The sequence below is a fragment of the Mauremys mutica genome, chromosome 3 (assembly GCF_020497125.1).
Source record: "Mauremys mutica isolate MM-2020 ecotype Southern chromosome 3, ASM2049712v1, whole genome shotgun sequence".
In the NCBI taxonomy this organism is placed as follows: domain Eukaryota; kingdom Metazoa; phylum Chordata; order Testudines; family Geoemydidae; genus Mauremys; species Mauremys mutica.
This window is the reverse complement of record NC_059074.1, coordinates 98,048,264-98,075,499: the sequence shown is the minus strand read 5'-3', so window position 1 is coordinate 98,075,499 and position 27,236 is coordinate 98,048,264. Positions and strand designations below refer to the sequence as shown.

Here is a 27,236-nt window from a genome sequence, read left to right as displayed (position 1 = left end):
TACTTGCATCCGACGAAGTGGGTATTCACCCACGAAAGCTAATGCTCTAAAAGGTCTGTTAGTCTATAAGGTGCCACAGGATTCTTCATTGTCATAGTAGTTACAGGCCACTTTTTTTTTCTACCTCCTTTTTTCTTTTGGCTGTTCCCAGCCAGGAACTGTTATTCAATTGACTCAAGTTTCCAAATTGTTTTTGTTGGGATATATAAATTTGACTTGATTGCTTTACTAAAGGTCATATTTGTTTTTCGACAGGTCTTTTAATACTCGAGATCATGGCATTGTTGCCTGTGGCAAAAGCTTAGAGAACATTTTTCAGTGTAGAAAACTAACCCAGGAGAGGACCAAGAAATTGGATTTAATTTTTTCAATTCATAACCTTATGTAACCTGTGTTCTTTCCCCTTCTCCGAAAACCCACAATCCATTCTCCTGCACTTACGCTAAGAGAGTTTTTGCAGTTTTTCTGCCGTGAGTTGGATTTACTCTCCTGTTGAAAGGTAGAAACTGGTACAACTATAAAGTTAATATTTTTGGCATCATAAAGTGATTGCTTTTTGGGTGATATCATTTTAAATTCTGTAGTGTTTGAAAGATGCTATAATGTTTTGGCTTATTAAGCAATGTTTTTTTTGTAGTTTTATATGATAACTATGTGAAACCACCAATGAAGTGGTGATAGTAAGACACTAACTAAAATTAACTAAAGTTTGCGAAGGTGTCATGTTTCTCAAAAATGATTTACTACCACTCTACTTGCATCAGTTAGAATTTTACTTTGTGTAGTATTATTTTCAAAAGACTTATATTATTGTATGTTTTCACACCATTGTAAGACTTGGATATTTTACAGGCTTTCTGTGTAAATCGAAACAATGTATTTGTTCTTAGAGTTTAGGTTTTTCTTTTAATGTTTGTTTTAAATCCAACTGGACACTTCCTTTTAAAATAAAAATGCAGAAAACTGAAGCTGTTGTATCTGTAACAAGGGGCTTTTTTACCAAGGAGATTATTTAACAATGAATAGGTGTTTTACATTCCATGAATGTTTACTTAATCTGACTGTACATCTTTGGCACAGATTTCAATGGAGTTATCTTCCAAGAAGTTTGACTGTACTAGTGAGCTGTCTGGAAAAAGATTGCATTATCCTGCTGTGGTTATGTGTAATACATCTGTCATAAAAACATTGTGAATCACTTTCTTCCCAGATAATTTGCCATTTCTATGTGCTACCCAGAAAGGAAAAATTATGTCTTCGGGTATAGGTAATTCTATTCCCAAACTAACAGAAAAACAGCAATAACATGTAGAGCTATATTGACTACAGGAATATTGTTGGTGGATGCCAGTATTTCTCTAGGCTTGGCCTGCAGGAGGTAGGTAACAAGAAGAGGGGACAGAGAGTAGCTTTATTCATAAAAGGGAGAAATAGAAGATTAATGCTACATATGACAGAAGGCTCTTGATTAGGCTGTGGTGTGGAGGGTGCCTTTCTTAATCAATTTCTGTGTATCAGCCAGCCATAAATGTTGTGCTCTGTATAAAACAAAAGTCAAAATTTGGGGTGTGCTTTAACTGGCAACAGCTTTTGGGGGAAAAAGGCTGCCTAGGTTCATCTGTATCCATTTTTTATGACAGAATTTTTTGTTCCTTGTTATTCTTTAAGCTTCCTCATGGGCATCTTCTTGATGAGTTATGGTTAATTAATAAGATATCCATGGCTGATTTTATGAATAGATAGGTGGTGTATATGTGGAAGACCGGTTATGTTACAGGTATCTGTCTCTCAAATTAATTGAAATGTCAATTGCCTGTCAGTTGCCTGTCAAATGAAATGTTTTAATTAAATCTAAGATCTGAGTTCTGAAGCTGAATGTTATAATTGAAGTAACTGACAATAAATAAAACTGATCAGTTTAATTTTCCTTACATTGGGCAGTGTGACTGTTTGGCAACATTGATTCTCTTTCATGGAAGGATCATGTGGCAAATGTTTTCAGCTTTCAGCAGCAAAATAATTGATCTTTAAAATGGGATCATTCTAATGTTTCTTGAAAATAAATAAAAACACATTTTAAAATAAATTCTGAGTAGCCTTTTTCATGTAGTCCAGGTTAGTGGATACATAATTATTCAAAGCTGTGACTTACTACGGCCTTGCTGGGGGAAACTAGTGGGAGGGGAAGGAGAGGAACAGGCCAAATGACAGCTAACATCTGTATCATCTTTCATTGAGATCATCCTCTGTAGAAAATAGTGTTGCTGGTTGGTACTTTTCCATTAGTTGAGACGGCAGACAGGCAGTTGTGCTGTCTTTGCACTGAATTCTCAGTTTTGCTTTTTTTTGTCTCACTAGCAGGAAATATGACAATGTAGAATATTTGCTTCTACTCTCTAAAGTTGTGTGTGGGTCTTCAGTATATCCCCTGACCTTAGTGGCCGGGAGCTTCTAAAGTTGAGGCTGAGCGACTCCCTTCTCTCAAATCCATTTCACTGGGCTGTGGTGATGTTATAGTTTGTTCTACACAGACTGGGCTTATGTGCAACACTAATGAATAGTTAGATGCTGTCTTGGTGACACTGGCCATATGTGTTGAGATTTAATCAATTTAGCATTTTTCCACTGCTAAATATGTACAGTCAGAATAAATTACTTGACCTTCTGTCTCTTTTCTGACAAGTAAAGGAATCATTTTTAAAGTGTCCCCAAACCTCCCAAAATAAAACAAAAGGTGATTTAAAGGATGAGGAGAAAGAGAAATTTTCAAACGTCATTGGTTAGATGATATTGTAGTCCTGAAAGTATAAACCAAGGTTACAAAACCAAACTTCTTGGAGTTCTTGGGAGAGAATACACTGTAAAAGTTTAATAAAATTAAGCATGTTGGTTTTAAAGGGAGAGTGTGAAAGATATATAATAGATGTGTAGGCATTAGTACCACATGGTGAAGCTGAAGGGTGTGTGATTGGTTCAGTTTTCCTGAAGAGGGGGACTTGCCTTCAAGAAATTTTGGGAACACTGCTTCAACACAAGTAGGGGGAATCTTTTGGTTTTCTGAGGCTGGCTTCAACCTATAGACACATTTCAGGTGCTGCTGTATTTGGCTGCTGTTGGTGGAACCAGCCTATTTCCTATGACAAGCAATGCAGACTTGCATAAATTCCTCCTGCCCCACTCTTTTTTTTTTTTTTTTTTTGATGAGTGTATGTGATTGATGTATTTTATTGCTGATTCTGACAACTGGCATTATTCTTCTGAGGTGAGGTGGAGGGAAACTGTCAGATTGCGCAAGTCCCTGTGGAGCCTGGCAGCGCAGTTACATTGGAGAAAGCAGGGTATACAAATAATGGGAAGCCGATTTTCCTGCCTTCTGCTCTGTCTCTGTCTTTGAGAATCTAAAGAAGTGTGAGAACATGGGATTGTTAGGGAGTTAATGTGCTATGTCTTAATGCTACAGTACTGGGGCTAAACAGATGGTGTCATTAGCTTACAATGGAGAGGGACTATTTTTTGTTAAGATAATAGGAAGAAGCTGTGGGTGCTGAGCTAAAAAGCTTATAAATTGATGGGACCTAAAATATATTTAAAACTGTGAAATGTATGGTTATGATTGTTCATTGCTAATTACAGCCCTTTTGATAGAAGAGACTTACATGCACCTCTGGAGGTAGCCTTTAATGACAAAAAAAAGTGTCCAGTTATTTTTAATGTTTAAGCACAAGTGGAGGAGTAGAGACATGAAAAGCAAACACTCTTCCTTCTCTTGGCTAATAATGATTACATATCTTTGGAGTGACAGAAAGCATGGAGCTCACTTGCTTTTACTCCCTGCATGTGTGTTAGGAGGCTATCAGAGAATCTGGGCATCCTGCAAACATCCTTTAAGTCCGTGATCCTGTTAGTGGTTTTTTTTGTGTTTGTTTCTCACATTAACTTATTTTGAGCTTGGTTATGCCATATATAATATATAAAATATTATATTATATTATAAAATGTAGTTCACAAAAGTTAACAAGAAAAATGTAACTAAGCAAAGGAAAATAACTTGCTCTGGCCAAGAGATCTACTTGGACTTAACATTTAAAAAAAGAGAGCTTCTCTGAGTTAAGAAATAATTGAAAAAGAGGTGTGTGGGTGGGGGGAGACAGTGGTTCAGAGGTTTCATGCTTGGGAGAAAATCCAGTTCTATCTTGATCAAGTCTTAGATCCCTTTCTCTTCCACACTTAATAAATAATTTCACCTGACACTTTGGCTAATTATCAAAGTTGTTGGTTAAATATTTTTCCTTTTGCAGCCTATCTGTGCCTGCTTGATCTTTAATTGGTCTTTTCCATGAAATGTGATGTCACAATTCCATATGTATGACTTTATAGGACATTAAATTACAAGAAATTTGGTTGTAGTTGGAAGGTTGGGAGGAAAATATGTTCAAATACATCTTACAAAAGGCAAAGTGTAAGAGGGTGGGGAAAATTAGCATCAGAAGTAATTGCAGAGATTTGGTTAGTAAGCTTTTGTGATCACAGCAAGTCTCCAGATCCTGACATAGAATTTACTTATCCTTGCAGCTGGGTCTCAGGGGTACAACCAAGCAGTTTCTGTCATCGCTGTGACTAAGAGCTGGTCTACGCTGGGTGTATGTGGGGGATTGAACTAAGATACGCAACTTCAGCTATGCTATTTGCCGCTATTCAGCTCCCTCATCGACGCTGCTTACTCCTCCTGCCGAGGTGGAGTATGGGCGTTGATTCGCAGATCGATTTATTGCGTCTAGATGAGACACGATAAATCGATCCCCGATAGATCGATTACTACCCGCCGATCCGGTGGGTAGTATAGACGTACCCTTAGTTCCTGCCTCTATGAAAGCCATTAGCTTGTTCTGTGTCCTGTCAGCAGAGGGTGACTGGCTTTCTTCACTCACTCCAGATCCTCTACGAAGCCTCACAAAATAGCATTTTCCTCAAATAACTGCATTCTATTCTTCTAAACATTACCTAATTTATGTATTCCACATTTGTCCCTCTTACGTTGTTTTCATTATTTTGTTTTGCTGTCTGTCTTGGGATCATATTCTTACAAGGATGGATAACTTACAATAAATCATTCAAGTTTTGCCTCAGAAGTGTCCACTAGAAAATTCTTTTCTTGACTGTATTTGTTTTAAATTATTTGGCTAACTTCTGTGAATAATTTGGTCTGCAGCTGGTTTGAGCAGTTTATGAATTTCCAAACTTCTTGGATACATAATTCATATGGTATATTTCTGTCTCAGACTAGACAAATAATTCTTAAAATCAAGTTACCAGTGCATATTCTTGTTAATATTCAAAATTTGCTTTCTGTAACTATTCCCATAGTATTTTAGAACTTGCTGCTTCTGTGGATGTTCCTGCAAGTAAACTTGTTTAATAAAATACTGACGCAAAGAAAACGTGAGGAGTTTGATCACTAAATGAATGGCTTTTCTCAGGAAAAATTACTTTGCAATATTCACGCAGCACTAGATCTGGGTCAGCTGGTAAAAAGAGGAAAGATTGTTAATGCAAACTCTTCAAGTTCAAACTACAGACTACTTCTGTAAGTCTAGGGCTAGCTATCTGCTCGACATAAACTTTTGTCATGTTGATTATATCCTTTAGATAAATAGCTTCTGGGCAGTAATTGTTAAATTGCCAGGCACCCATATTGGCTTAATAAAACCTGCTCAGCAAACATTCCAAACCAGCAAAAAAGGCAAAAATTGGGCTTGTTTTTGGCTTAATTGGTTTGTGAGTTGCCTGTTGGCTAGTTTTTGGCTTGTTGCTTGTAGCTTCTTTTTTCTGATCGGCTCCCGGCAAACAGAGGCAAGGAGCATAAGGCTGGGGAGAGTCAGGTGCACAGCGGGACCATTGCAGTCCCAAAATGCACACGGGGGATCTAGTCATATAGAGCATTGGGATTCTTAGGGATTGGCTTGTTTTGGCCTTGTTTTGAAATGGGATTAGCTTGTTTTTTGGTTTATTGTGAAAGTAGGGGTGCTTATTTACCGCGTGAAAGTTGGCAACTGTGCTGCTCAGGCGTGACAGCACTTGCGGATAATGGAAGAAGATTATAAAGTTGATCACTTTCTATACTGGCTTCATAAATTCGTCAGAGGAGTATTCGTATTAAACAACATATCGGGGGGAAAATGCCAGTCGGTATAGTTGGAAGATTTTTTTCCCTTTTACAAACATTTTCTCCTTTTTAATGTAGTATAAAATCAGAAATGTCATAGATATTGCTCTCTTTTCCCCTCTTATTATTGTCCCCTTATTTTGGGGGATGGGAAATGCATTAAATCTAAATTAGAGTCATAGATGCTTTTGAAAATTTCTCTCAAATCACATTTTAAGTGACTTTAGGCCATGTCTACACTTACAGGCTTACAGCAGTACAGCTGTACGATACAGGTGTGCTGCTCTAAGAGCGCTCATTTTAGTCACGTTATGCCAATGGGAGAGGGCTCTCCTGTCGACATAATAAAACCAGCTCAATGAGTGTCGGTAGCTGTGTTGGTGGGTGAGTCTCTCCTGCTGCCAGCGTTGTGCACACGAGCGCTTATGCCAGCAAAACTTATGTCGCTGGGGGTATGTTTCTTCACACCCCTGAGCAATAAAAGTTTTGCTCACATAGGCCATGCCTACACTAGCACTTAAGTCTCCTAAATCTCATTGAAAGTCAATGGGACTGAAGTGCTTTTGAAAATGTTACTCAGTGCCTTTAAGTAGGAAATCTGCAACCAGTGGGGAGAAGAATGCACATTTCAATAGCTAAATTTCTCCTGGTAGGTAAGGGTTTACAAACCTGAAAATCATTTGATAAATGCATACTTATGTGCAGAAAGTACATATAGGATATTCAAATTTAGTTAAATAACTTATTTCCTTTACTGGCCTAGATAAGAGTGACAAGGACAGAGTTGGGTAGTTTTATTGGTAGTTTTAGTGTTCTAGGTTGAGAGTCACTGCATTAGTCAGACATTGCCATGACAAGCTGCTGTTAAGTCTTTAATGCTTTTGATGTTTGAGGGCATTATAATGAATTCCAATTAGGATATGTCCTTGTATTGGTCACCTCATTACAGATGTTCTGTTTTCACTGATGAAATTGCCCTTCTGTACACAAACTCAGAATGGAGGTTTATATGTTGATAAATATTAGCCAGAGAAGAATGTGTTGGTGCCACTGCTTCAGTTATTAATCTCATTTTCCAGTGTTCCATTAAATTTGAAATGAAGTTTTTATGAATTTGACTACGTAGAAAGGTGGAATATCACTGCTTATCATGCTGGCCAATTCTGTCTCTTTTTTTACATGTACTCCCCCATCTGTTTGTATCCATCTGTCATCTCTTGTCTTACACGTAATTGTAATCCCTTTGGAGCAGGGACCATCTTTAAGTTCTGGTTTGTACACTACTTAGCACCAAGGGGTCCTGATCCAGGGCTGAGGCTCCTAGGTGCTAACAATAATGCAAGTAGTAATAACTGTCAGCTTGAGTATAATTTTTAAGTAAACTAATTGGGGATGGGAGGGTGTGGGGGACATTTTTAGTAATTCAAACTGATCTTCATTTAGACCAAATGGAAAAAACACTGGTACTTCTAGTGTAACTGGTCTTTTGTCAGAGGAAGGTGTGTGTCCTGTGGACCTGTGCATGTTACCTAGTTTTCCTTTTTGCCCCATCTCCATGGATGGGCTGATTAAATGGATGTTTCTGGAGAACTTTATTACATATCATACATTTTCAATGCAAAATGGTCAGTCCCTGTCTGACTGACTGACACTGCAGTAAATCAACCTAAGGTATGTTGACTCCAGCTACATTATTCACGTAGCTGGAGTTGCGTAACTTAGGTTGACTTAGCCCCATAGTGTAGACTTACCGTGTGACTTTTACTCTGGGAAGCAACTCTGTAAGAATGGTAATGTGGGGTTCCATGATTGTGGCGTTGATTCCATGTCAAGTGTGCTCAGATTATAGGCTGTAAATGTTTTTTCTATTTATCAGCCCTACACACTCAAGTTAGGATCTGCCAGTTGGAGTGGGATCTCAACTTTCATACACAACTTCTTCATCAGTAATAAGTGTTCTGCAGGCCAAAGTAGGTTCTCAGTTACACCTCTGCAGCCCCATTGTCTTTGCATTACATATGTACATGCACAATAACTTGAACTATAATATTTTGAATACCAGTTGGCATTGATGTTGTTCCATGTATTTTCCAATGGAATTATGGTTCCTTATGTTTCTGTCACACAGTACAAAATGGCTTGGAAGATGTTGCACTCTACTGGATTAATGATCTCCTAAAGAGTTCACATATGTTGACAAGACAGACCAGTATTAATCCGTAATTTTTGATTTGTTGTCTTTTTCAAACATTTATCTGAAATGCACTAGTTGTCTCTTGATTTTTAGTGCACAGCTTATAAGTGTCTGAGTGATTGTTTTTTGTTTGTTTGTTCTTGTTTTTTAATTTGGTACAAAAGCCAGATAAAGCTGAAGTTTGACAGACATTGACAAAATCCAGGCAAACGTTCAGGGCTGACGCTCTGTCCTAAACTCACATTGTTCTGCTTTCCATCTCCCCCACACTCTGCACATTCATGACATGAATACAGAACCAAATTTCAGCTTTACATTAACATTTGTTAAAGGTTGTGACACACACTTGAAAAAGGCCGGGCAAGTACAAGTAATTTATTTTGTATTTAATTTAATATAACATGTCATGAGACTAGAGATGCTGAAGAGCAAACGAGGGCATGTCTGTTTTTATCCTTAAGTCATTTTATTAAAAAAAGGTATTGTAATATATGAATGAATAGACTGATTAGCTACAAGAGCTCCAGCTTGGCAACAAAATTTGAATGAACTACATTTGAAACTCGCCTTGAATTATGCCTATGGTTACATAATACACTTGTTTTTAATTGCTGATTGACTTTAAAAGTGAGTGCAAGTTGTCTGTTTGGAACAAACACCTGAGTGTTTTCACTTTTTTTGATGTATTTACCAATCACTGGTAAATATTTAGAGCTTGTACAGCACATACATGTGTTGTCTTCAAAGTCTGCTTTTTTAGAAAAATGTGGTTATTTTTAATTCATTAGATTTCATTGTTGGCTTCTAAACAGTGATACAAAACCAAAGCTGCTCAGTGTTTTGGGGTTTTGTTTGTTTTGTTTCCGTTCAATCTGACTTCAGTCAAGATGAAGAACTAGTTCAAAAAGAGAAGACTTAGAAGTACTTAGAAATATACTATACAGAGCCAAAACTTCACAATGTTAGTTTTTAAAAAAATCTACACAAAGAGTCACCTTAAAACCAAAACAGTCCCATAAGAACGTCCCATGATTTCTGAAGTCCGGAAGATGGCACATCTTTCAAAGCTGGAAATTTTAGTGAGTCACCTAATGCTTCCAGACCATGGTATTCTCCAGTTACATGTGCTACTTTTGACATTTAACCACGCTTCCATTGCAAATAAATTAGCTTACTGTATTTCTTTAACAATGTGCTTGGCACTGTGTATGAACAGTATGACGACCATTCGTGCCCCAAGTTGCTCACAGTCTAAAAGACTGACACAAAAGAAAAAAATGCAGCGAGAAGCCCAGTGGTTCATTTAATGTGGTGTTAGGGAATAATTAAAAAAAAAATTGGCTCATGTAAATGTTACTCATCTGTAATTTCCAGCCTTGTCAGGATTTTTCTATTTGACACTAGAGTAAAATTAATGTCTTTCTAGTTTGATACATCTGAAAGCTTTGAGGTTATGTATGGAAGTGAAATGTCTATGGCCCTCATCCTGCAACTGACTCCTTGTAGGCAGACTGCAGCCCAGGCTCCGTGCAGTTGTCCTCCGATACAACCCCTCATAGTGTGGAAGCAGTTATACCAGTATATGGGGGGAAGGGGAATAAACTGCTGGTGTTAGGTACTTGTCTGGGATATAACTGTGCCAACATTACCGGCGTTTGTACTGCTTTAACTAGACAGGTAAAACAGTTATACCTCCTAACTGACATGGTTACACTGGGACAAAATCTAAGTATAGCCCAGGCCCTAGTTGCAGGTTTAGGGGCTTTTGGAAGGAAATGAAGAAGCTATAGTGAGTTCAGTGGTAAGTATCTGATCTTTGGACTTCGCAATCTCTTTTACAGTGACAATTAAGGCTGCCCTTTCATGACATCAACTATATATTCCTGCCATTTGCACTTAAAGGTGATCTTCAGAGGAAAAGTCAAGAATTGTTTGTGCTTTCTTTCACCATAATGCATACAGGATTATTGAATATTTTTATTTTCTTGATGTTTGTGGAGAATATCAGGTTATGTTTACTTAGTTTTTGCTGGAGGACTCAGTGGTCAGCTGTAGAACTAATGGGATTGTAATATCTCAAGAGACAAGAGTGAAACCTGCTAGAAGCAAGGGGAGATTTAGACTATTTATTTAAAACTTTTTTGCTTTATCAATGATTTAAATTTAATTACATTCCTGATGAACAGTTGGGAGAAGTCCTCCTCTTGTCCAACTGTCAAGTCCTTTAGGGTCTCAGAAGTCTTCTGGCAAAAGCGGGACAGACCAGGTATTTGACTGGCTTGCATAGTCATATGTTCAAATGGATGACGTTTCTCGGTTTATCTGTAACGTGATTGCCACATCTGATCAATTACAAAATTTCAGGGAATACTCTTAGCAGGGGCGACTCCAGGCCCCAGCACGCCAAGCGCATGCTTGGGGCGGCATGCCGCAGGGGGCGCTCTGTCGGTCGCCGGTAGGGCGGCAGGTGGCTCCGGTGGACCTCCTGCAGGCGTGCCTGCGGAGGGTCCGCTGGTCCCGCAGCTCCACCAAAGCCGTGGGACAAGCGGACCACGGGACAAGCGGACCCTCCGCAGGCACGCCTGTGGGAGGTCCACCGGAGCCGCCTGCCGCCCTCCTGGCGACCGGCAGAGCGCCCCCCGCGGCACGCCGCCCTGCTTGGGGCGGCGAAATGTCTAGAGCCGCCCCTGACTCTTAGCATCAATGGGCAGGCAAACCTCTGTTAATTTTTGTGAAAATTTTTGTGGAACCTGGAAGGAGAAAATGGGAGACACATGGCATCTGGTTAGCAGACCCATAAGCTGTAATAAGATCTGCAGTTGTCTGTAGCTCACAGGAAGTTTGACGGATTGTGACATTAACACCTTCTAGCCTACCGACACTTCCCATCTCATCTTTGTCCTTTGTCTCAATTGAGTTCAAAATATTGGCACTCTAGATGACAAAAAATAAGGCGCAACTGGGGGAGGAAACATGGGGCGAATGGCACAGACCCCTGGCATGGCTAAAAACCATTAACAGGGAGAACAGGCATGGGGGAAATGTTCAATCAGCAGGGGGAGTCAGAGGGAGGAGAGAATGAATGAGTTTCAGTTTTCCTCCCTCCTAGCTTGCTGCCCTCTGCAAAGTCTGCTCCATGCTGTGGGGGAAAGGATGTCAGCTGTCCATCTGTCCCTTCAGTTTGTGGAGAAGAAAAGGTACTTTGGAGGGGTAATAAGAGACACAGAGCTCTGTCATTTTGGGGGGAGGGGATGGGGGTATTGGGGAATGAAGGGGCACACAGAGCTACTGGCAGGGGGGAGGGTGCAGGAGGTGGGAAAGGGGGGGATACGAGTCCCGGTCTGAAGGAAAGGATGGGGTCACACGGAGTCCCTGGACTAGCAGAGTATGGGAGAGTGGCAAACAAGGAGCTTGTGGGGCAGGGAATGGAAGGATGCATAGAGAGACCCTGTTGTGTGCAGTGCACTCAGCCTACAGAAGCAACAAAGTATGTTCCTTTAGTTCTGAGTTGGTAAGTGTGTGTGTGTGTGTGTCTCTCTCTCTCTCTCTCTCTCTCTCTCTCTCTCTCTCTAACAACCTCTATATAAAAGCAGAAAAGATGCACAGAAAACTCTCTCTGTTTTCTTTACAAGTCATCTTTAAACATTCACGTGGGCAACCATTAACGATTGGCAGGATGAGGGAATGTACTTAGAGGTTGTTGATTAATATTGACTTGTAAATAGATATTGGCTGTGTTTGGAAATTTTTTAAAACATTCCAACAGCTTATGAGCTTAGTTTGGATGAGTGTAATTAACAACCATGTTTGGCTGCAAGGTTGGGGTTAGTATAACTGCTGTGCATATATTTACATTGGGAAGGATATTTGGACCTTATTGCATATTCTTTTCTTAAAATTGTCTTTATGCTGCCCTGCTTGCAAAATCAAATACTTTCTCTCCATTCCCTCTGATTCTCAGCCACAAACGTTTTTTTTTATTCCTTTCAGTCTAATCTCTCATAGTAAAAGAAATGAGACATAGCAAGAGAGGAGGGGAGAAACACACCAGCGCCAAATGGAGTCCAATTAAACTCAACAAATCATGGGAGAATACTTGCTAACGGAACATTAATCCACACATAGACACTTCATTCAAAAGTCTCAGGGCTTGAACAACAAAAGCATGCTTCTGTTTGGAATTCTTAAAATTGTATAACCCAACCTCAATGCCTTCTGGAGGCATGGCAGTAGTTCAGTCAAAATGAAACCTCTCCGGCTACTCAGCTGGAGGGGAAAAAATCATCATAGCAAGATGATGAGAACAAAACACGTACTCCTCTTTAGAGCACTTTGTCACAAAAGCTCCTCTTAGGGCTAGTCCTACTATGGCTTAAACTGTGTTAATAACAGCCATGCTGAAAGGCTACCAGTAGTCCTCTGAGGATGTCTCTGGCGTGATTTCAGAGCACTGTTAAAACAGTAACTAAGAAAAAAAATTCCCTAAACCCCACTAGTTAAAATTAAGCAAAGTTGATATTAATCACTCTTAAACCAGTCTGAGAGCATATCTAAACTATAGCTCTAAGTCGAACTATGTCCTCTGTCAAATGATGTCCACATTACCCTCCTGTTGGTGATGCGGGTCCTCACCAAGAGTGCGTCCAATGATGGAAGAGGGGCAGTGTGAGGGCCTTTCCGCTCCCAGGCGGGAGCAGGGAGGGGCAGCCACCCAGGTCTCTTGCCTCCTTGAGCGGGGAGTCTCTGAGTAGCAGCCTGGCTGTAGCTGACTGGCTTTCTTGTCCATTTCACAGCATGGAGCCGTGAAATTGACAGGACATCCAACAGCTGATATAAGTAATGCAGTGTCCACACAGACCTTGTGTCACCCTAACTACACCGACAGAAGCTCTATGCCTCTCTTGAAAGTGGAGTTATGTCGGTGTAGAAGGGCACTTATTAGCAGGACAAGGCTGTAGTGCAGGGATCTCAAACTCAAATCACCACGAGGGCCACATGAGGATTAGTACATTGGCCTGAGGGCCCCATCACTGACACCTTTTCATATAAAGATACAAAAGCCCCCTCCCCGAGGCTTGTAAAAGGAAGGAAGGCCAGTTATGCCACTCATAGAGGATGAGACCCTCCGTTTACATCAAGGAAATCTTTGTGACAGGAATTGCAAGCTACAAGGGTGGCAATGGGTGGCTTGCCTTTCCAAGCAATCTCAGATACAACCTGGAACTTTTACTGAGTGAAAAATTCTATTTTATTACTCTGTCCAGGAATGGACCATTATCAGTTGAGTAATAAGCCAGTTTCTCCATTAGTGGCAGGGAGTCTTAAAATGCAGGTGAATTGGGATGGCAGTGAGTGCCTTTAAGCACTGTTTTATGGCAGTTCATATTTTGGCCAGAATATGGTCACAAACCTTTTATATTAGGGCTTTCCATTTAAGAAGAAAAAAAAATACCCTGCTGATTGATTTGCTGTAAAGTGCCACTTTTCATTGTTATCTCTGCTTGTCTGGACATGAGTGGGGGTGGGGTTGGCAAGTGCAGTGGTTCAGCATCTACCCCCAACTGAAGCAGCAGTTAAGCTAAGAACCCATCCAAATACTTTGTAATATCCTTCATAATAACAACAAAGATGGCAGCCTCCATCAATGTAGGACTATAGGCTCACATTAGGCCTGATTAAACTATGGTTTTAAATTTGATTTTGGATATTAGCATGAACAATAGGCACAAATCATGTGACCGAAAAGAAAGAACTCATGAGAAAGGAGGATTGATTGTACTGTTGCTGCTTAGCGTATGTGCAACATGCCTCAGGTAGCATATGACCAGGATTCATCTTGGAATTTGGTCCTCTGGTTGGATCATTAGCTTCCCTGACTTGGGCTTGGTACTGACAGGGAGTGCTAAGAAACTGTTAGTGACCCAATTCCAATGTTATCTTATTTAAGGTTTGGGAAATAAAGAAAACATGGTGAATTTGGCACCAGGTGCAGTAAATAATTGGTTGGAAAGGCTTCATCCAGTAGTTGGGGGGGGAAAATATGGCGAAGTGAGACAAGGGAAGAACCTTGAAGAGAGCAGAGTGCAGCCTTAAACTGCTTCAGGTGTTGTTAGTTAAGGTCCAATAACTAGCACTGTCCTCACTTACTTGTTATAGTGTATTAACTCCCCCCGCCCCAGGGCTTACTAGGGGTTCTTTGTTAGAGCTTTTCCTAACCCCTCTGGAGTCATACCATGATGAGAAGGTGTCTTCTGGGCCTGATCCAGTTGTGAGTATTCAGCCAATGCTTATAACTAAGGCTAAGATTTTGTCACGGTTATTTTTAGTAAAAGTCATGGACAGGTCGCAGGCAATAAAAAAAAAAATCATGGAAGCACAGGGGTGAAAGTAACTTAAAGGATTTACCGGTACGCTGGAGTCCTGAGCAGGGGCGGGGCCTCAATCGGAAGAGGCGGGGCCTTTCAAGATTTAAAGGCCCTGGGGCTCTGGCTGTGGCTGGGAGCCTCAGGGCCTTTAAATCATCCCAGAGCTACCAGCTGCAGAGGTGGCTGGGAGCGCCAGGGCTCAGGGCGAATTAAAGGGCCCGGGGCTCCAGCCGTAGTGGAGCTCCAGACTCTTTAAATCACCGTGGGAGCCCTGCCGCTGCTACCCTGGGGCAGCAGGGCTCGGGCAGGGATTTAAAGGGCCTGGGGTTATTTTAGGATGATTTCATCCCATCCATGCTCTCTGGCCAAGCCATACTGGAACAGTGTTCATAGAACCTCATTTAGAAAGATGAAATCCCAGTACAGACACATGACCATACCTGGGATGATAGGGCTGTTATGTAATAGCAAAGTTTTAACAGACGGGGGAGTATTTCTAGCTTTTCACTATAGTCCAGCTGGGCCACTAGCAAAACTTCTGGTCACTTTTGGTCCTGTGGATAGCTGAAGGATTTAAATATAAATATAATATAGTTTGCATGGCCAGTACTGATGTTTATGATAAAACAAGGCAGATGTTAAAAACCTAATTTGAGGTTTTTGCCTTCCTGTCTGTTTCCCTGTCCTTCTCTGCAGGCTGGGCCAGGTATTAAAGCTCTAAGTGCTCTAATGGAGGTAGTAGCCTAGGGCTCTTGAAGTATTGCTAATTTCAAACCTTGTAATTTAGTTAAATGGAAACTTAACTGCGTTTAGATGGATGAGCTGCCAATTTTCTATTCCAGCCCAAACATGCCAACCACCCGTTATTTGTTGTCTGTGCTAAAGCCTCCTTGCTGTTTAAGTTTGACAGTTTGCACATGATTGGCATGGCATTACTTTCCTCAGTAACAAGGTTCTCTTCTTTTTTATTGGCGCCAGTATAGCAGTGGTGGGTGGCCTGCAGGTTGCATGTGGCCCATCAGTGTAATCTGATTGTGGGCTGCGAGACATTTTCCTGACATTGACTGTCCGCAGGCATGGCCCCTCCCCAAGGAACGGCAAACTGCCACTGGGAGCTGTGGGGGGCTGTGCCTGCGGATGGTCAGCATTAGCATACTATCTCGCGGCCCGCAGTCAGATTACCCTGATGGGATGCACGCGCCCCACGGGCCGCAAGTTGCCCACCACTGCTGTATAGGAAATAGTACATGTGTATCTGGTCATTTGGAGTTTCAGCAGTATGGGATTCACTCTCTTATTCACTCTGGGTGAAACTCTCACAAATGTGGTGGGTCTACACAAAGTTCTCCATCACTTGATCTACATGGTGTGACTGCACGAATGAGAGGGGAGAGGCTGTGGATAGTTTAGTATAGAGTGTACCACAGGGAATAGGCCAGGGAGAGGGACCACAAGAAGTGCCCCAAGTGGATCCAGCAGTCCTATCACCTACATAGAAGGATTTAGAGGAGCTTTGGCAACTATTTCAGACCATAAATTGGATTTGTGGCAATGGAAGGGGTTATTGAAACCTTGTGGCTTTTCTCGGGGTTGGCAGGAGTGTGCATGCATTCCATCTCCCAAATCCACACAGTTCTTTGCAGAAAGCCTGAATAATCTGACTGTGTGTTTACACTATCTTTTCTTTTCAAGATTATTGCTGGTGGAGCTCCAGTGATGGTAGCAATGCTGGGAGCATTGGTGTAGACTGGGCAGTAGTGTCGTCACTACTGTGACATGTTTGTGAAAATGCTGGTGCCATGTTTGTTAGTAAAAGCAGCAAAGAGTCTTGTGGCACCTTATAGACTAACAGACGTTTTGGAGCATGAGCTTTCGTGGGTGAATACCCACTTCTTCGGATGCATGTAGTGGAAATCTCCAGGGGCAGGTATATATAAGCACGCAAGAAGCAGGCTAGAGATAACGAGGTTAGTTCAATCAGGGAGGATGAGGCCCTCTTCTAGCAGCTGAGGTGTGAAAACCAAGGGAGGAGAAACTGGTTTTGTAGTTGGCAAGCCATTCACAGTCTTTGTTTGATCCTGAGCTGATGGTGTCATCTGCAAATTTGACACCATCAGCTCAGGATTAAACAAAGACTGTGAATGGCTTGCCAACTACAAAACCAGTTTCTCCTCCCTTGGTTTTCACACCTCAGCTGCTAGAAGAGGGCCTCATCCTCCCTGATTGAACTAACCTCGTTATCTCTAGCCTGCTTCTTGCTTGCTTATATATACCTGCCCCTGGAGATTTCCACTACATGCATCCGAAGAAGTGGGTATTCACCCACGAAAGCTCATGCTCCAAAACGTCTGTTAGTCTATAAGGTGCCACAAGACTCTTAGTCTGGATCTGTAAAAGCAGCAAACACAGCTACCCCTCTGATGTTTGTTAGTGCTTGTCCCCCCAATGAAGTTGCATAGGTGGTTGGGGGAATGCAAAGTAAAATGCTAGTGTAGATAATACCTGTATTGAGGTGGAGGCTGTGCGTGCGAGAGACAGTGCTTCACTATTTAGAAATAGTTTCTTAAAATAGCCAGGATGTGAATAAGAGTAGCTTAGAAGGGATGATTACAAAATACCATTTATCTTTGTTTGGGAACCATAGCTTCCATTAAGTTTAATTACTTACTATACAGTGATAAATAGAGGGCAGCTTCAAAACAAAGATGCTTTCTAAATGAAGAAACATGGCATTTAAACATGTTTTTAAATGTTGAATAGTGTTTTTTTAATTTGTGATAGTAGTTTGAAATTAGCCTATTGCACAGTTTGTGCATTCATGACCAAACATTCCTTTTATTGATCTTACCTTCGATATTAATAATCAAGGATGGAAAAGTTTCCTGTCACCTACTAGTGGATCAGGGGTGTGAAAAAACAAAAGTTTCACTGACAAAGGCGCTGCTGTGGACAGCACTATGTCGGCGGAAGACACTCTCCCTCCAACATAGCTACTGCCACTCATTGGAGGTGGTTTAATTATGCTGGCAGGAGAGCTCTCTCCCACTAGCATGGAGTGGCTACGTGGGAGACCTTACAGTGGTGCAGCTGCAGCAATGCTGCTGTAAGGACTTTAATGTAGACAAATCCTAGTTTGAGACCCTGCTCAGTTTCACAGCAGGGAGCCTGCCAGCAGTGAAATTGACATTCTTGTCAGTGTCACAGCTGCCTCCATCTCAGAGCAGTAGGGTGGGGCTCACAGCAGGGGTAGGCTCCCTGCTGTGAAATTGAGCCCCACACTGGGCTCACAGCTTAGACTGTCACCCTAGGGTCAGGGGGTGGGGGCTCTAGCTGTGAGCCCAGCATGTGGCTGACAGCTGGGATGAGGGGCGGCTGAGAGCCTTGCATGGGGCTCAATTTCACAGCAGGGAGTCTACCAGCAGTGACATTGAGCCCTGTGTTGCTTCTCTCAGCTGGAAGCAGCCATGAAATTGACAAGAACAAGAGCTAGCAGCTGATGTATAATGCAGCGTCTTCATGGACAGTGCGTCACCCTAACTACACCAACAGAAGCACAACGCCTCTCATGGAGGTAGAGTTACGTCGGTGTAGAAGTTCACTTACTTTGGTGGAAGTAGCATTCTAGTGTAGACACTGACATAATTAGGTCAACATAAGCTGCCTTACCTCTGCCTAAACTCTGTAGTGTAGACCAAGCATAAGTTTCTGCTATCTTGTCACTTTCCTTACAGTGGCGGTGTAGGCAGGAATGTAGAATTTGCAAAGTTCAGTTTGCAGCACATAAGAACCACCTCCTTGCTTCCCTCTTGCTGCCCCCCAACAACTTTGGCTTTGTTCTCTTAAGTGTATAAAGGTTTCCTTATAAATTGGGCTGGACTGTTTCTTTATACAAAATGGCCTAGAAAAAGCTCATTCAGCGGCCTATCAAATGTTGAAAGTGAATCAGCATGGATAGCCCCTGCTATGTGGTAGATGGGGCTGCTTTTGCTATGATTCTGGCTCTTCCTGGCCCATGGGCTTAGGAACTACCATGGGACTCAAAATCTTCTTTCCCATGATAACTAGGGATGGCCTTGTAAGAACTGTTACCTTGGCTACTGAATAGGTTTACTCTTTTGTAATTATTTTTAATCTATTTGAATCCTTTTTAATAGCTCCCTATCATAGGTACACGAGATAGTACTTCTTCACAGGATTGTCAATTGAGCCAATACAAAGAGAGAATCAGGACCTTAGAGAAGATACTGTGCTCACTGAAGTCAGTGGAAAAAGCAGGTCCTGAATAAACTTTCTTTGGGTACAGATAACTAAATTGCTGTATATACTTGTTCATTAGCCTGTTCGTTTATAAGCCGACCCCCCAAGATGTTTAGGTAAAAATAGCAAAAACTGTATGACCTTTTCATAAGCTGACCCTTTATTTCAGGGGTTGGCAAACTTTGGCTCCTGGCCCATTAGCGTAAGCCTCTAACGAGCCTGGACGTTTTGTTTACCTGGAGTGCTCACATGCACGGAGCCCCTCAGCTCCCAGTGGCTGCAGTTTGCCATTCCCAGCCAATGGGAGCTGTGGGAAGTGGCGCGCCACTGGCTGGGAACGGCGAACTGTGGCCACAGGGAGCTGAGGGGCTGCATGCCTGCAGACGCTCCAGGTAGACAAAACAACAATGTATTAGATATTCAATTCAGTGATTCCATAGAGTTTAAAATCATCAAATTTTGGTGTAGACCCGTTTATATGCCGACCCCTGCTCTTTGATGCATCATTTTTTACCAAAAATATTCAGCTAATGAATGAGTATATTGGTAATTATGGCCTGCCAGTCAACTTCTTATACATCAATTTAGTAATTTAAAAAAAGAATTAATAACCCAGAAAAGGAAATGTAAGCCTAAACATGTCTTTAATGTAAAATATTTATCCACAAAAGCAAATTAATTGATAGTTTATGGCAATCTAAATGGAGTTTCTATTAACTGGAAGAACTATGTGTGTGAAAGTCAGAATGCATGAGACCATGGATGAAGAATAATCTGTAAGTGTGAATTTTTACTGGCTGTTTTTTTCATCTTTATAAATTATATAAATCTGCCTTTATGTACAGTACAAAAATTATATTATATGCTTATGTATGTACATGTACCTGAACATCTGTTTAGAAGACTTAGTTAATTTTTTTTGAACACTGTTTACTATTTTGTCTGATATTCAAAATGCCCAGGAATTCAGAGACACAAAATAGGTGAGGTAATACTGTTTGTTTGACCAGCTTTGGTTGGTGAGAGTTGCAAACTTTGGACCTACGCAGAGCTCTTGAGGGCTATTTACATGCAGTTGCTAAAGCAGTAAAAAATACTACCTCACCCACCCTGTCTCTCTGATATCGTGGGACCAACACGTTTACACTAACATTGCAAACAGAAAGAATTTGTATGTTTGCTAGTTTGCAGGGTTCATCCTAAAATTTAGAAGGAACACTTTGAGTTTAGGTTAGCGTAATGTTGTTGATGTACAGTCTGACTCTGTCTTCTTCTCCTTTTGTAAAATGTACATTTGGGGTGTGTGTCTGTGCTTGTATGTGATTAACAGTATATAATAAAATATACCTCAAAATACACAGCATATAAATGTTTGGTCTCTGTATTGACGCTGACTTGAATTTGAATGCTTTCTACAATAAATCTTTTTTTATTTTCAATTAGCCATTAAGGTTACTGATCGTTATTTAACGGATAGTGTATTAATGGACTTCCCCCCCTAATTACTGAAATTAGTGCCTTGCAAATGCAGTAGTCAATGAATGAATGAGAGTGTTGGATCCTGAACTCTCTCTTCCTCCCTCCCTCTTTAATTGCCTCAACAGTTTCAGTAAATACACCACTGTTCTGAGTCCTCCCTCTCAGGCAGAGAATGGACCTTTTCACTTTAATTGTGTGGTTCAGCCATACCTCTAACGCTGTGTTAGGACCTGTCTCTGTTCTAAATGGTTCCAAGCTGTAAATTAAATATTTTGGCACCAAATTCAACTTTTTTGCTCAACTGTTCCCATTAACTGTTCCTTTCTGATGCTAATATTCATGGGAGAGCAGGAGCTCTGATTGGCATCTTTTTAAATAAACACCCGATAGTTTGAAGCTTCGTCAACACTACAGAATTAAGTCAACTTAAGTTACATTGATGTACAGCCGCTGCAGCAATTAAACCGCTGTTGCACGTCCATGCTATGCTCCTTGTATTGCTAGTGTGTGTCCACAGTAGCAGTGCTTTCATCGACGCAGAGAGCAGTGCACCGTGGATAGCTATCCCACTGTGCACCTTGCTACTATCTAGCGTGGGGTGTTTTGGGAAGGTTTTTGCAATGCCTCATGGGTACAAATGTATCATGAAAGGGTGGCTGGGGACATGGGTTCAGTGTCTCATGATGCAGTTTTCTCCATTCCAAGGGCATCTTATTACGTTTGACACCACTTTCAAAAGCTCCGCTACCCTGCACATCTGCCATCTCTGTGAGAAGCATGGATCCTGCGCTGCTCTTCAGGATTGTGCTGAGCGTTATGAACACAATGAATCTGATCCTGCAGTATTTCACGAGCTGCGAGTCTGATGATGATTCCTTGGTGGCTGCCTTGCTTTGCATCATGGAAAGAAACAATTCAAGATTGCTTTTGCCATTCACGGAGCAGCTGCACATGGTGGACTGCTGGTCTTGGGCCTGAGAAACAAGCACTGACTTGTGGAATCTCATCATTACATGAGTATGGGATGATGAGCCGTGGCTGCAGAACTTTCGGATGAGCAACGCCACATTCCTGTAACTGTGTGCGGTGTTCACCCCAGCCCTCTGGCGCAGTAACACCAAAATGAGAGCTGCACTAACAGTGCAGAAGTAAGTGGCGATTGCTTTGTGGAAGCTGGCAATGCCAGATTGCTACCGATCAGTTGGTAATCAATTTGGAATTGGTCAATCCATCTTGGGGGTTGTGGTAGTACAAGTGGGCAGGGCCATTAATGGTATCCTGCTATGAAGACTGTGACTTTGGAAAATGTGTTGGAAATAGCTGGTGGTTTTGCAGCATTGGGGTGATAGATGGAACACACATCTCTCTTTTGGCACCAAGCCACTTTGCAATGGAGTACATAAACAGAAAGAGAGACTTTTTAAATGATGTTACAAGCACTAGGGGATCACTGGGGTTTTCACCGACATCAGTGTGGGCTGGTAAGGGAAGGTGCATAGCACATTGATCTTTAGGAAAACAGGCCTGTATAGAAAGCTGTAAGCAGGGACTTCCTTTCTAGATGTAAGGATTGCCATTGGTGGTGATGAAATGCCAGTAGTGATCCTGGGAGACCCTGCCTACCCCTTACTCCCATGACAAATGAAGCTGTATACTTGCCTCTCGACAGCATCAAGCAGCACTTCAACCACAGGCGCAGCAAGTGCAGAATGACAGTTGAATATACCTAAGTTACTGGGCTGGGGTAGCACTCGGGCATCAGTACAGGCAGATAGGGCAGTTGAACTGAATGTTTGCACCGTTTTCCAAAGGTGGTGATTTTAGCCAATATCTCACTCATTAGGGTCACTGAGGCTGAAAGAGAACAGCTACTGCATGTGTCTGGATGCAGAGCGGGTCCATATGCTGCTAGCCTGTGTGCTGCAATGGTGCCTGCTTAAGTAATTGCTGACTGGCATGGGAAAGTGTTCTACCTGGAGGGGAAGAAGTAAGGCAGCCCTCCCAGAAACCTTAGGCAGAGGATTGCAGAGTACCTCCAGGAAAATTTCCTAGAGATCTCTGCGGAGGATTCATGGGACATCCCGGTGCACATAAACTGTTCTGCAGAGGCTCCTCTGCCTTGCTGAACAGGGGAATGAGAAGCAGCTAGCAACTGTGCCTCCAGAGGTTATCTCATTACCTCTTCTAGCCTAATTTAAAAAAAAAAAAGTATATGAAAAGATGTGTCCCTGCTATGTTGAAGCAAACAGAGTACTTACCAGAGGTCCCCTCTCCTGCGTCAGGCTCGCCAGTACTGGACTGCTGGTAATGCTTGACTGCTCAGGAGTCAAAAAACAGGTCCTGGTTCGCCAGGCCACTGGATGCCTGTCCCCCATATGGTTTTGTGGTGACAGATAGTGATAAGCACACCCATTTTCGAGGGCTTTATTTTGTTCACCTTTGGGTATTTAATTATTTTTTATTTGTTTTATTTTTTATGCTTACTGACCTTTAACCCGGGGTAGCTAAAGGGATCCCATGGTTAATTTTAGGAGTGGGCTTACTTTTTATATTTTTGTTTTTACAGACTTGGTGAGCAATTTTAACAATTTTATTTAATAACAATTTTATTTAACTGTGGTGGAAACATATTGCATTTATTTATATTTGTAGCTGTTAAACAAGGACCTTTTTTGTTCTTTTAAAAGATTTAAAACATTTTGTGTTTAAGTGATGCTAAACTAATAATTTGCATTTTAGTACATTTTATGGCCGAGGCAGTTTTAATTGTTACTTTTATTTGTTGTTTATATAGCAGCCAGGAGATGGTGTTTAGCCACTGCCACATATTTTATGTTGCTTTTAGGTTTACCAGACCTATTTGTATTAAATTTATAGTATTATTTGCCTCTTTTTTGCAATTCTCCACCAAAAATGTTATGCTTATACAAAGCGCGCACGATTTTTTTTATAGGGGAGAAGGCAACACACCTCATTTATTGAGAATACAGCAGCTAGCATATGCTTTTTAGTTACACATACACACACCGTACACACTGTCCCACCAGTCGATGTTATAGTTACCGTCTGGATCAACCTAGTGGCCAGCTAGGTTGATCATCGGTAGGGAGGAGCTGGGTTCCGTCGGTTGTGACACTATGCTCCGGGGAAGTCTTGGCAAACCCAAAATTTCATGGCAAGGCACCCTGTTTATATAGTGATTTTCCTTTATTGGGATCAATGAGTTTTGCTTTGTTATGCTGTAATTAATTGTTGTTTGACAAGTGCTTGTTTTTTAATTTTTGTTTTTTATTACAGCTATTTTGTTTCCATTGATAGGTGACTGTTTTATTTTTAGGGTCATTAATTTGCCTTCCTTTGACATTTCAATAGGAACATGTTGCAGCCTTTTGGCGCCCTTGTGTCTGTCTCTGGTTCTTTTCTAGTACATTTGGTTCAGCGATGGCCTTTGCACTTCTTTTTAAACACACAAATTTTTTATTCACACACAAAACAGAATTAATTTACACAACATTTTGAACAGGAACATCAAATTGCAATGCAAAAGAAAGACAATCATTGCATTCTTTTCCTGATTTTAAAGAGCTAAACCTACAACAAATTGGTGACCCTCAAAGGTCTGTCACTGCCTTGAAATCAGTCCAGATACAAATTCTGGCTTATGTATTTCTACCAATGGTCATTTAGGCCATTCCTTTTTTTCATTCAAAAAGTTGGCTGGCAGGATATGATCAAATCATACACCAATACATGCTACATTATTCTTCTTTATTTTTTATTTTAAAATTATATTAATACAGACATAAAATCCTACTACTACATATGCACCAGAGCGACTGTTTGCCTCCCTTGCCGTCTGGTAGCTCTTTGTAGCTCTTCTCCACCATGCCCCAAATGATCTGGCCATAGATGTCAAAGTTCCTACAGCTGGATCAGAGCTGTGATTGCACAGCCTCTTCTCCCCAGAGACCTTGGAGATCCACCACCTGTGGTGTACTCAAGGCAGGAGCGTGTTTGCTGTGTGGAGCCAGCATGGTCAGCTGGGCAGTTGCAATGTTAGATCTCCATGACTAAGCAAACAGGGAAATGGAATTTCAAAAATCCCCAGGGTTTTAAAAGGGGAGGGGTGTGCACCTGTGTAACTGGCTGCTGGACAGCGGAGTTCAAAAGTGACCAGAACAGTCACAGTAGGGCATTGTGGGACATCTCCCGGAGGTTATAAAGTAGACGTAAGCAATGCAGTGTCTACATTGACATCATGTCTCCCTAACGATGTAGATCTAAGCACTATACCTGTTGCCAAAGTGGATTTATTATGTTGGTATAGTGGATGAGTTAAACAGCATCAGGAGGAACATTGTAGTGTAGACAACTACACAGTTAGGTTGACGTAAGGCAGCTTACGTGTAGACCAGGCCTGAGGTCCCAGCTTCTGAAATGCTATTCGTGCTGTGTGTTGCAGATGTTGAGCATGTGTTTTCTGCTTGAATGCTTGGGGTGCATCGTTTATGCTGTCTTGGTTCTTACAAGATCCTATTTCTGGACTTGTCTGTATTTGTGCTGATGTAGCTGCACTAGTGCAAAACCCATGAACTCGACATATTGCACTGCTTAAAACTTGGATACCCTGTGCCAATTATTCAGTTTTTCTGGTGTGTTGCATCTGTGTTGAGGTTTTTGCAATCGTGCAGCTGTGTTATTGATATACTGTTGCGAAAACCCCAAGGTAGACAAGCCGTTAGGTTCAGGGCTTCTATTCTGGGCATTGATTTTTGATTTTCTTCTAAACCCTTAAGACAAGGTGGGGGAACCTGTGGCGCGCTGCTTCATTCAATCTGGCCTGTGGCAAATCTCTGCACCATGGGCCAGGTGCCCTGAGCCTTGGCGCCCCTGCCCCCCACCCATGGGGCTGGAGCCACAAGTGCTGGATCGCCCTGCTGTGGGGGAAAGCCGGGGTTGCCAGATGTTAAAAGTCCAGTCGGCTCTGCGCAGCTCCCAGAACTGACTGGCATGTCCTGCGACCCCTAGGAGCAGGGGCAATCAGGGAAGCTCCGCGCGCTGCCTGCGCCCCCAGCGCCGACTCAGCAAATCTGCTTGCTAACTGCTGGACCTTCTCTTTGGTGGCATCCACTGTTGCTGGGCTATCAGAGCTCTCTCAGGAGACCCTTCTTACCTACTATTAATTAATAGGCTTTGGGAGAAGGTGGATATAGACTTGCAAAAAAATTTTTTGTCCTCTTCACTTGAGCTCCCAGGACTCTTAAGGGGTGTGTGTCCTGGTTAATTAGCATGACCTTTCTAAAGCTCCATGTTAGCTAGCCCTCCTCTCCCTGACTGCATTTCTCCCTCTGATTGCCCTACCCAGCCTTGTTGACTGGAATGCCTTACTGCCGCCTTCTACACAACTCCTCACAAGTTGTGTCATGAGGTCCTCATCTGCTCACTTTGATTTCATGGTAGTGAGTTCAACTGATTCATTGCTCTTCTGGGTCAACTGTTTGGCTGGAAAATCCTTCCCACTGCTTGAACTGAGTCACAAGAGAAGTGTACCTGCATGTTAAGTGGGATCATTCAGTGACTGGAGTGCTCTGTTTTTTAACTAACATGGTGGTTAAAATGCTGGAAGCTGCGAGGACCTTATCTACACTGGGGCTCCTATCACTGCAGCTGAACCACTGGTTGCACTGGGAGTAGAGATGATAAAAAAAGCCTTGACTTCTCTCAATATCCTTTCATGCCACTGTCAACCAGCTGGAAGGAGTACAAATTCTCCATATTGAATAGCCTTGGAAAAAAGGTCCCAGCTGTGGTGCAGAAGTAGCTTTAAAATAGTTCGGTAAGGCACTAAGATCCAGCCTTCAAAAAACATCCATTTTCTTCTTCTGCTTTTCGGTGACTTGATCTAGATGTGCTGAATGACCTTTTAAAGACTCATACCTTTTGACTTAAACGGTGCTGTTACCCTACTTCTCCCTTAGGCTAGTTTATTCTCAGTCTGGAACAACACAACTCTTTAAGCATATCTATCAAACTAAGCCAATTTCAAGATATACCAGTAGGGGTGTTGGCGGTCCACAAAAATATTGATAGATGGGAGAGCACACACATCCCTCAAGGCAAACACGTTCATCCTCGAATCACTTATAGTCTACTACTAGTGGGAAGGAGCGGGAGGCGGAGAGACCATTTTTAATGGGCTTTTCATCCTAAAGAAATGTGTGTTTTGTACTGGGCCTTGCTGTTGAGCCTTTAAATTTGTGTCTGCAGTATTTGTTGGCTCTTCCACATACCCTACCTTCTGATTCTTTCACATTCCCCGTCCATCCCAGTGAGCATGCAACATTGTATGTGGCCCAGAGGCCATTCCAACTTCTCAAACCTCCATCTCTCACCTGGCAGCACTGTGGTGTCATTAAGCTGGTTTTAAGATGGGCATTTAGGTCTTTTATGTGCTTCGTGTACTAAATTCAGCTTTCACAGGAAACCATTGCCTCATTAAAGGAAAAACAATTAAGCCTGGGGCACTTACATGTAGTGTTTGGAGACATGGGCTGACAGTTTAGTGCTAGTAGGTCATGATCTCATATTCGATAACTAGTTTCAGCAGATACAGTGTTGGCAAGCTAATGTAGTCAGTTGGAATCCAATAAATAGAACAACAGTGAATGAAATAGCAGCAGAACAGCAAAAGCAGACATGTGAAGGAGACAAGTTTGTCCTAGTTGATATTATTTGAGAACCTGTTTCAGTAACTGAGACCTTGATCTCTCACAGAAAT

At 41.9% G+C, this 27,236-nt stretch overlaps 1 protein-coding gene across 18 annotated transcripts in view; it reads left to right on the top strand.

Moving 5' to 3' along the window:
* The window catches only part of PTPRK (protein tyrosine phosphatase receptor type K), a 576,479-nt gene that overhangs the window by 44,143 nt on the left and 505,100 nt on the right, over nt 1-27,236 (top strand). The gene's annotated exons all lie outside the window — the stretch shown is intronic.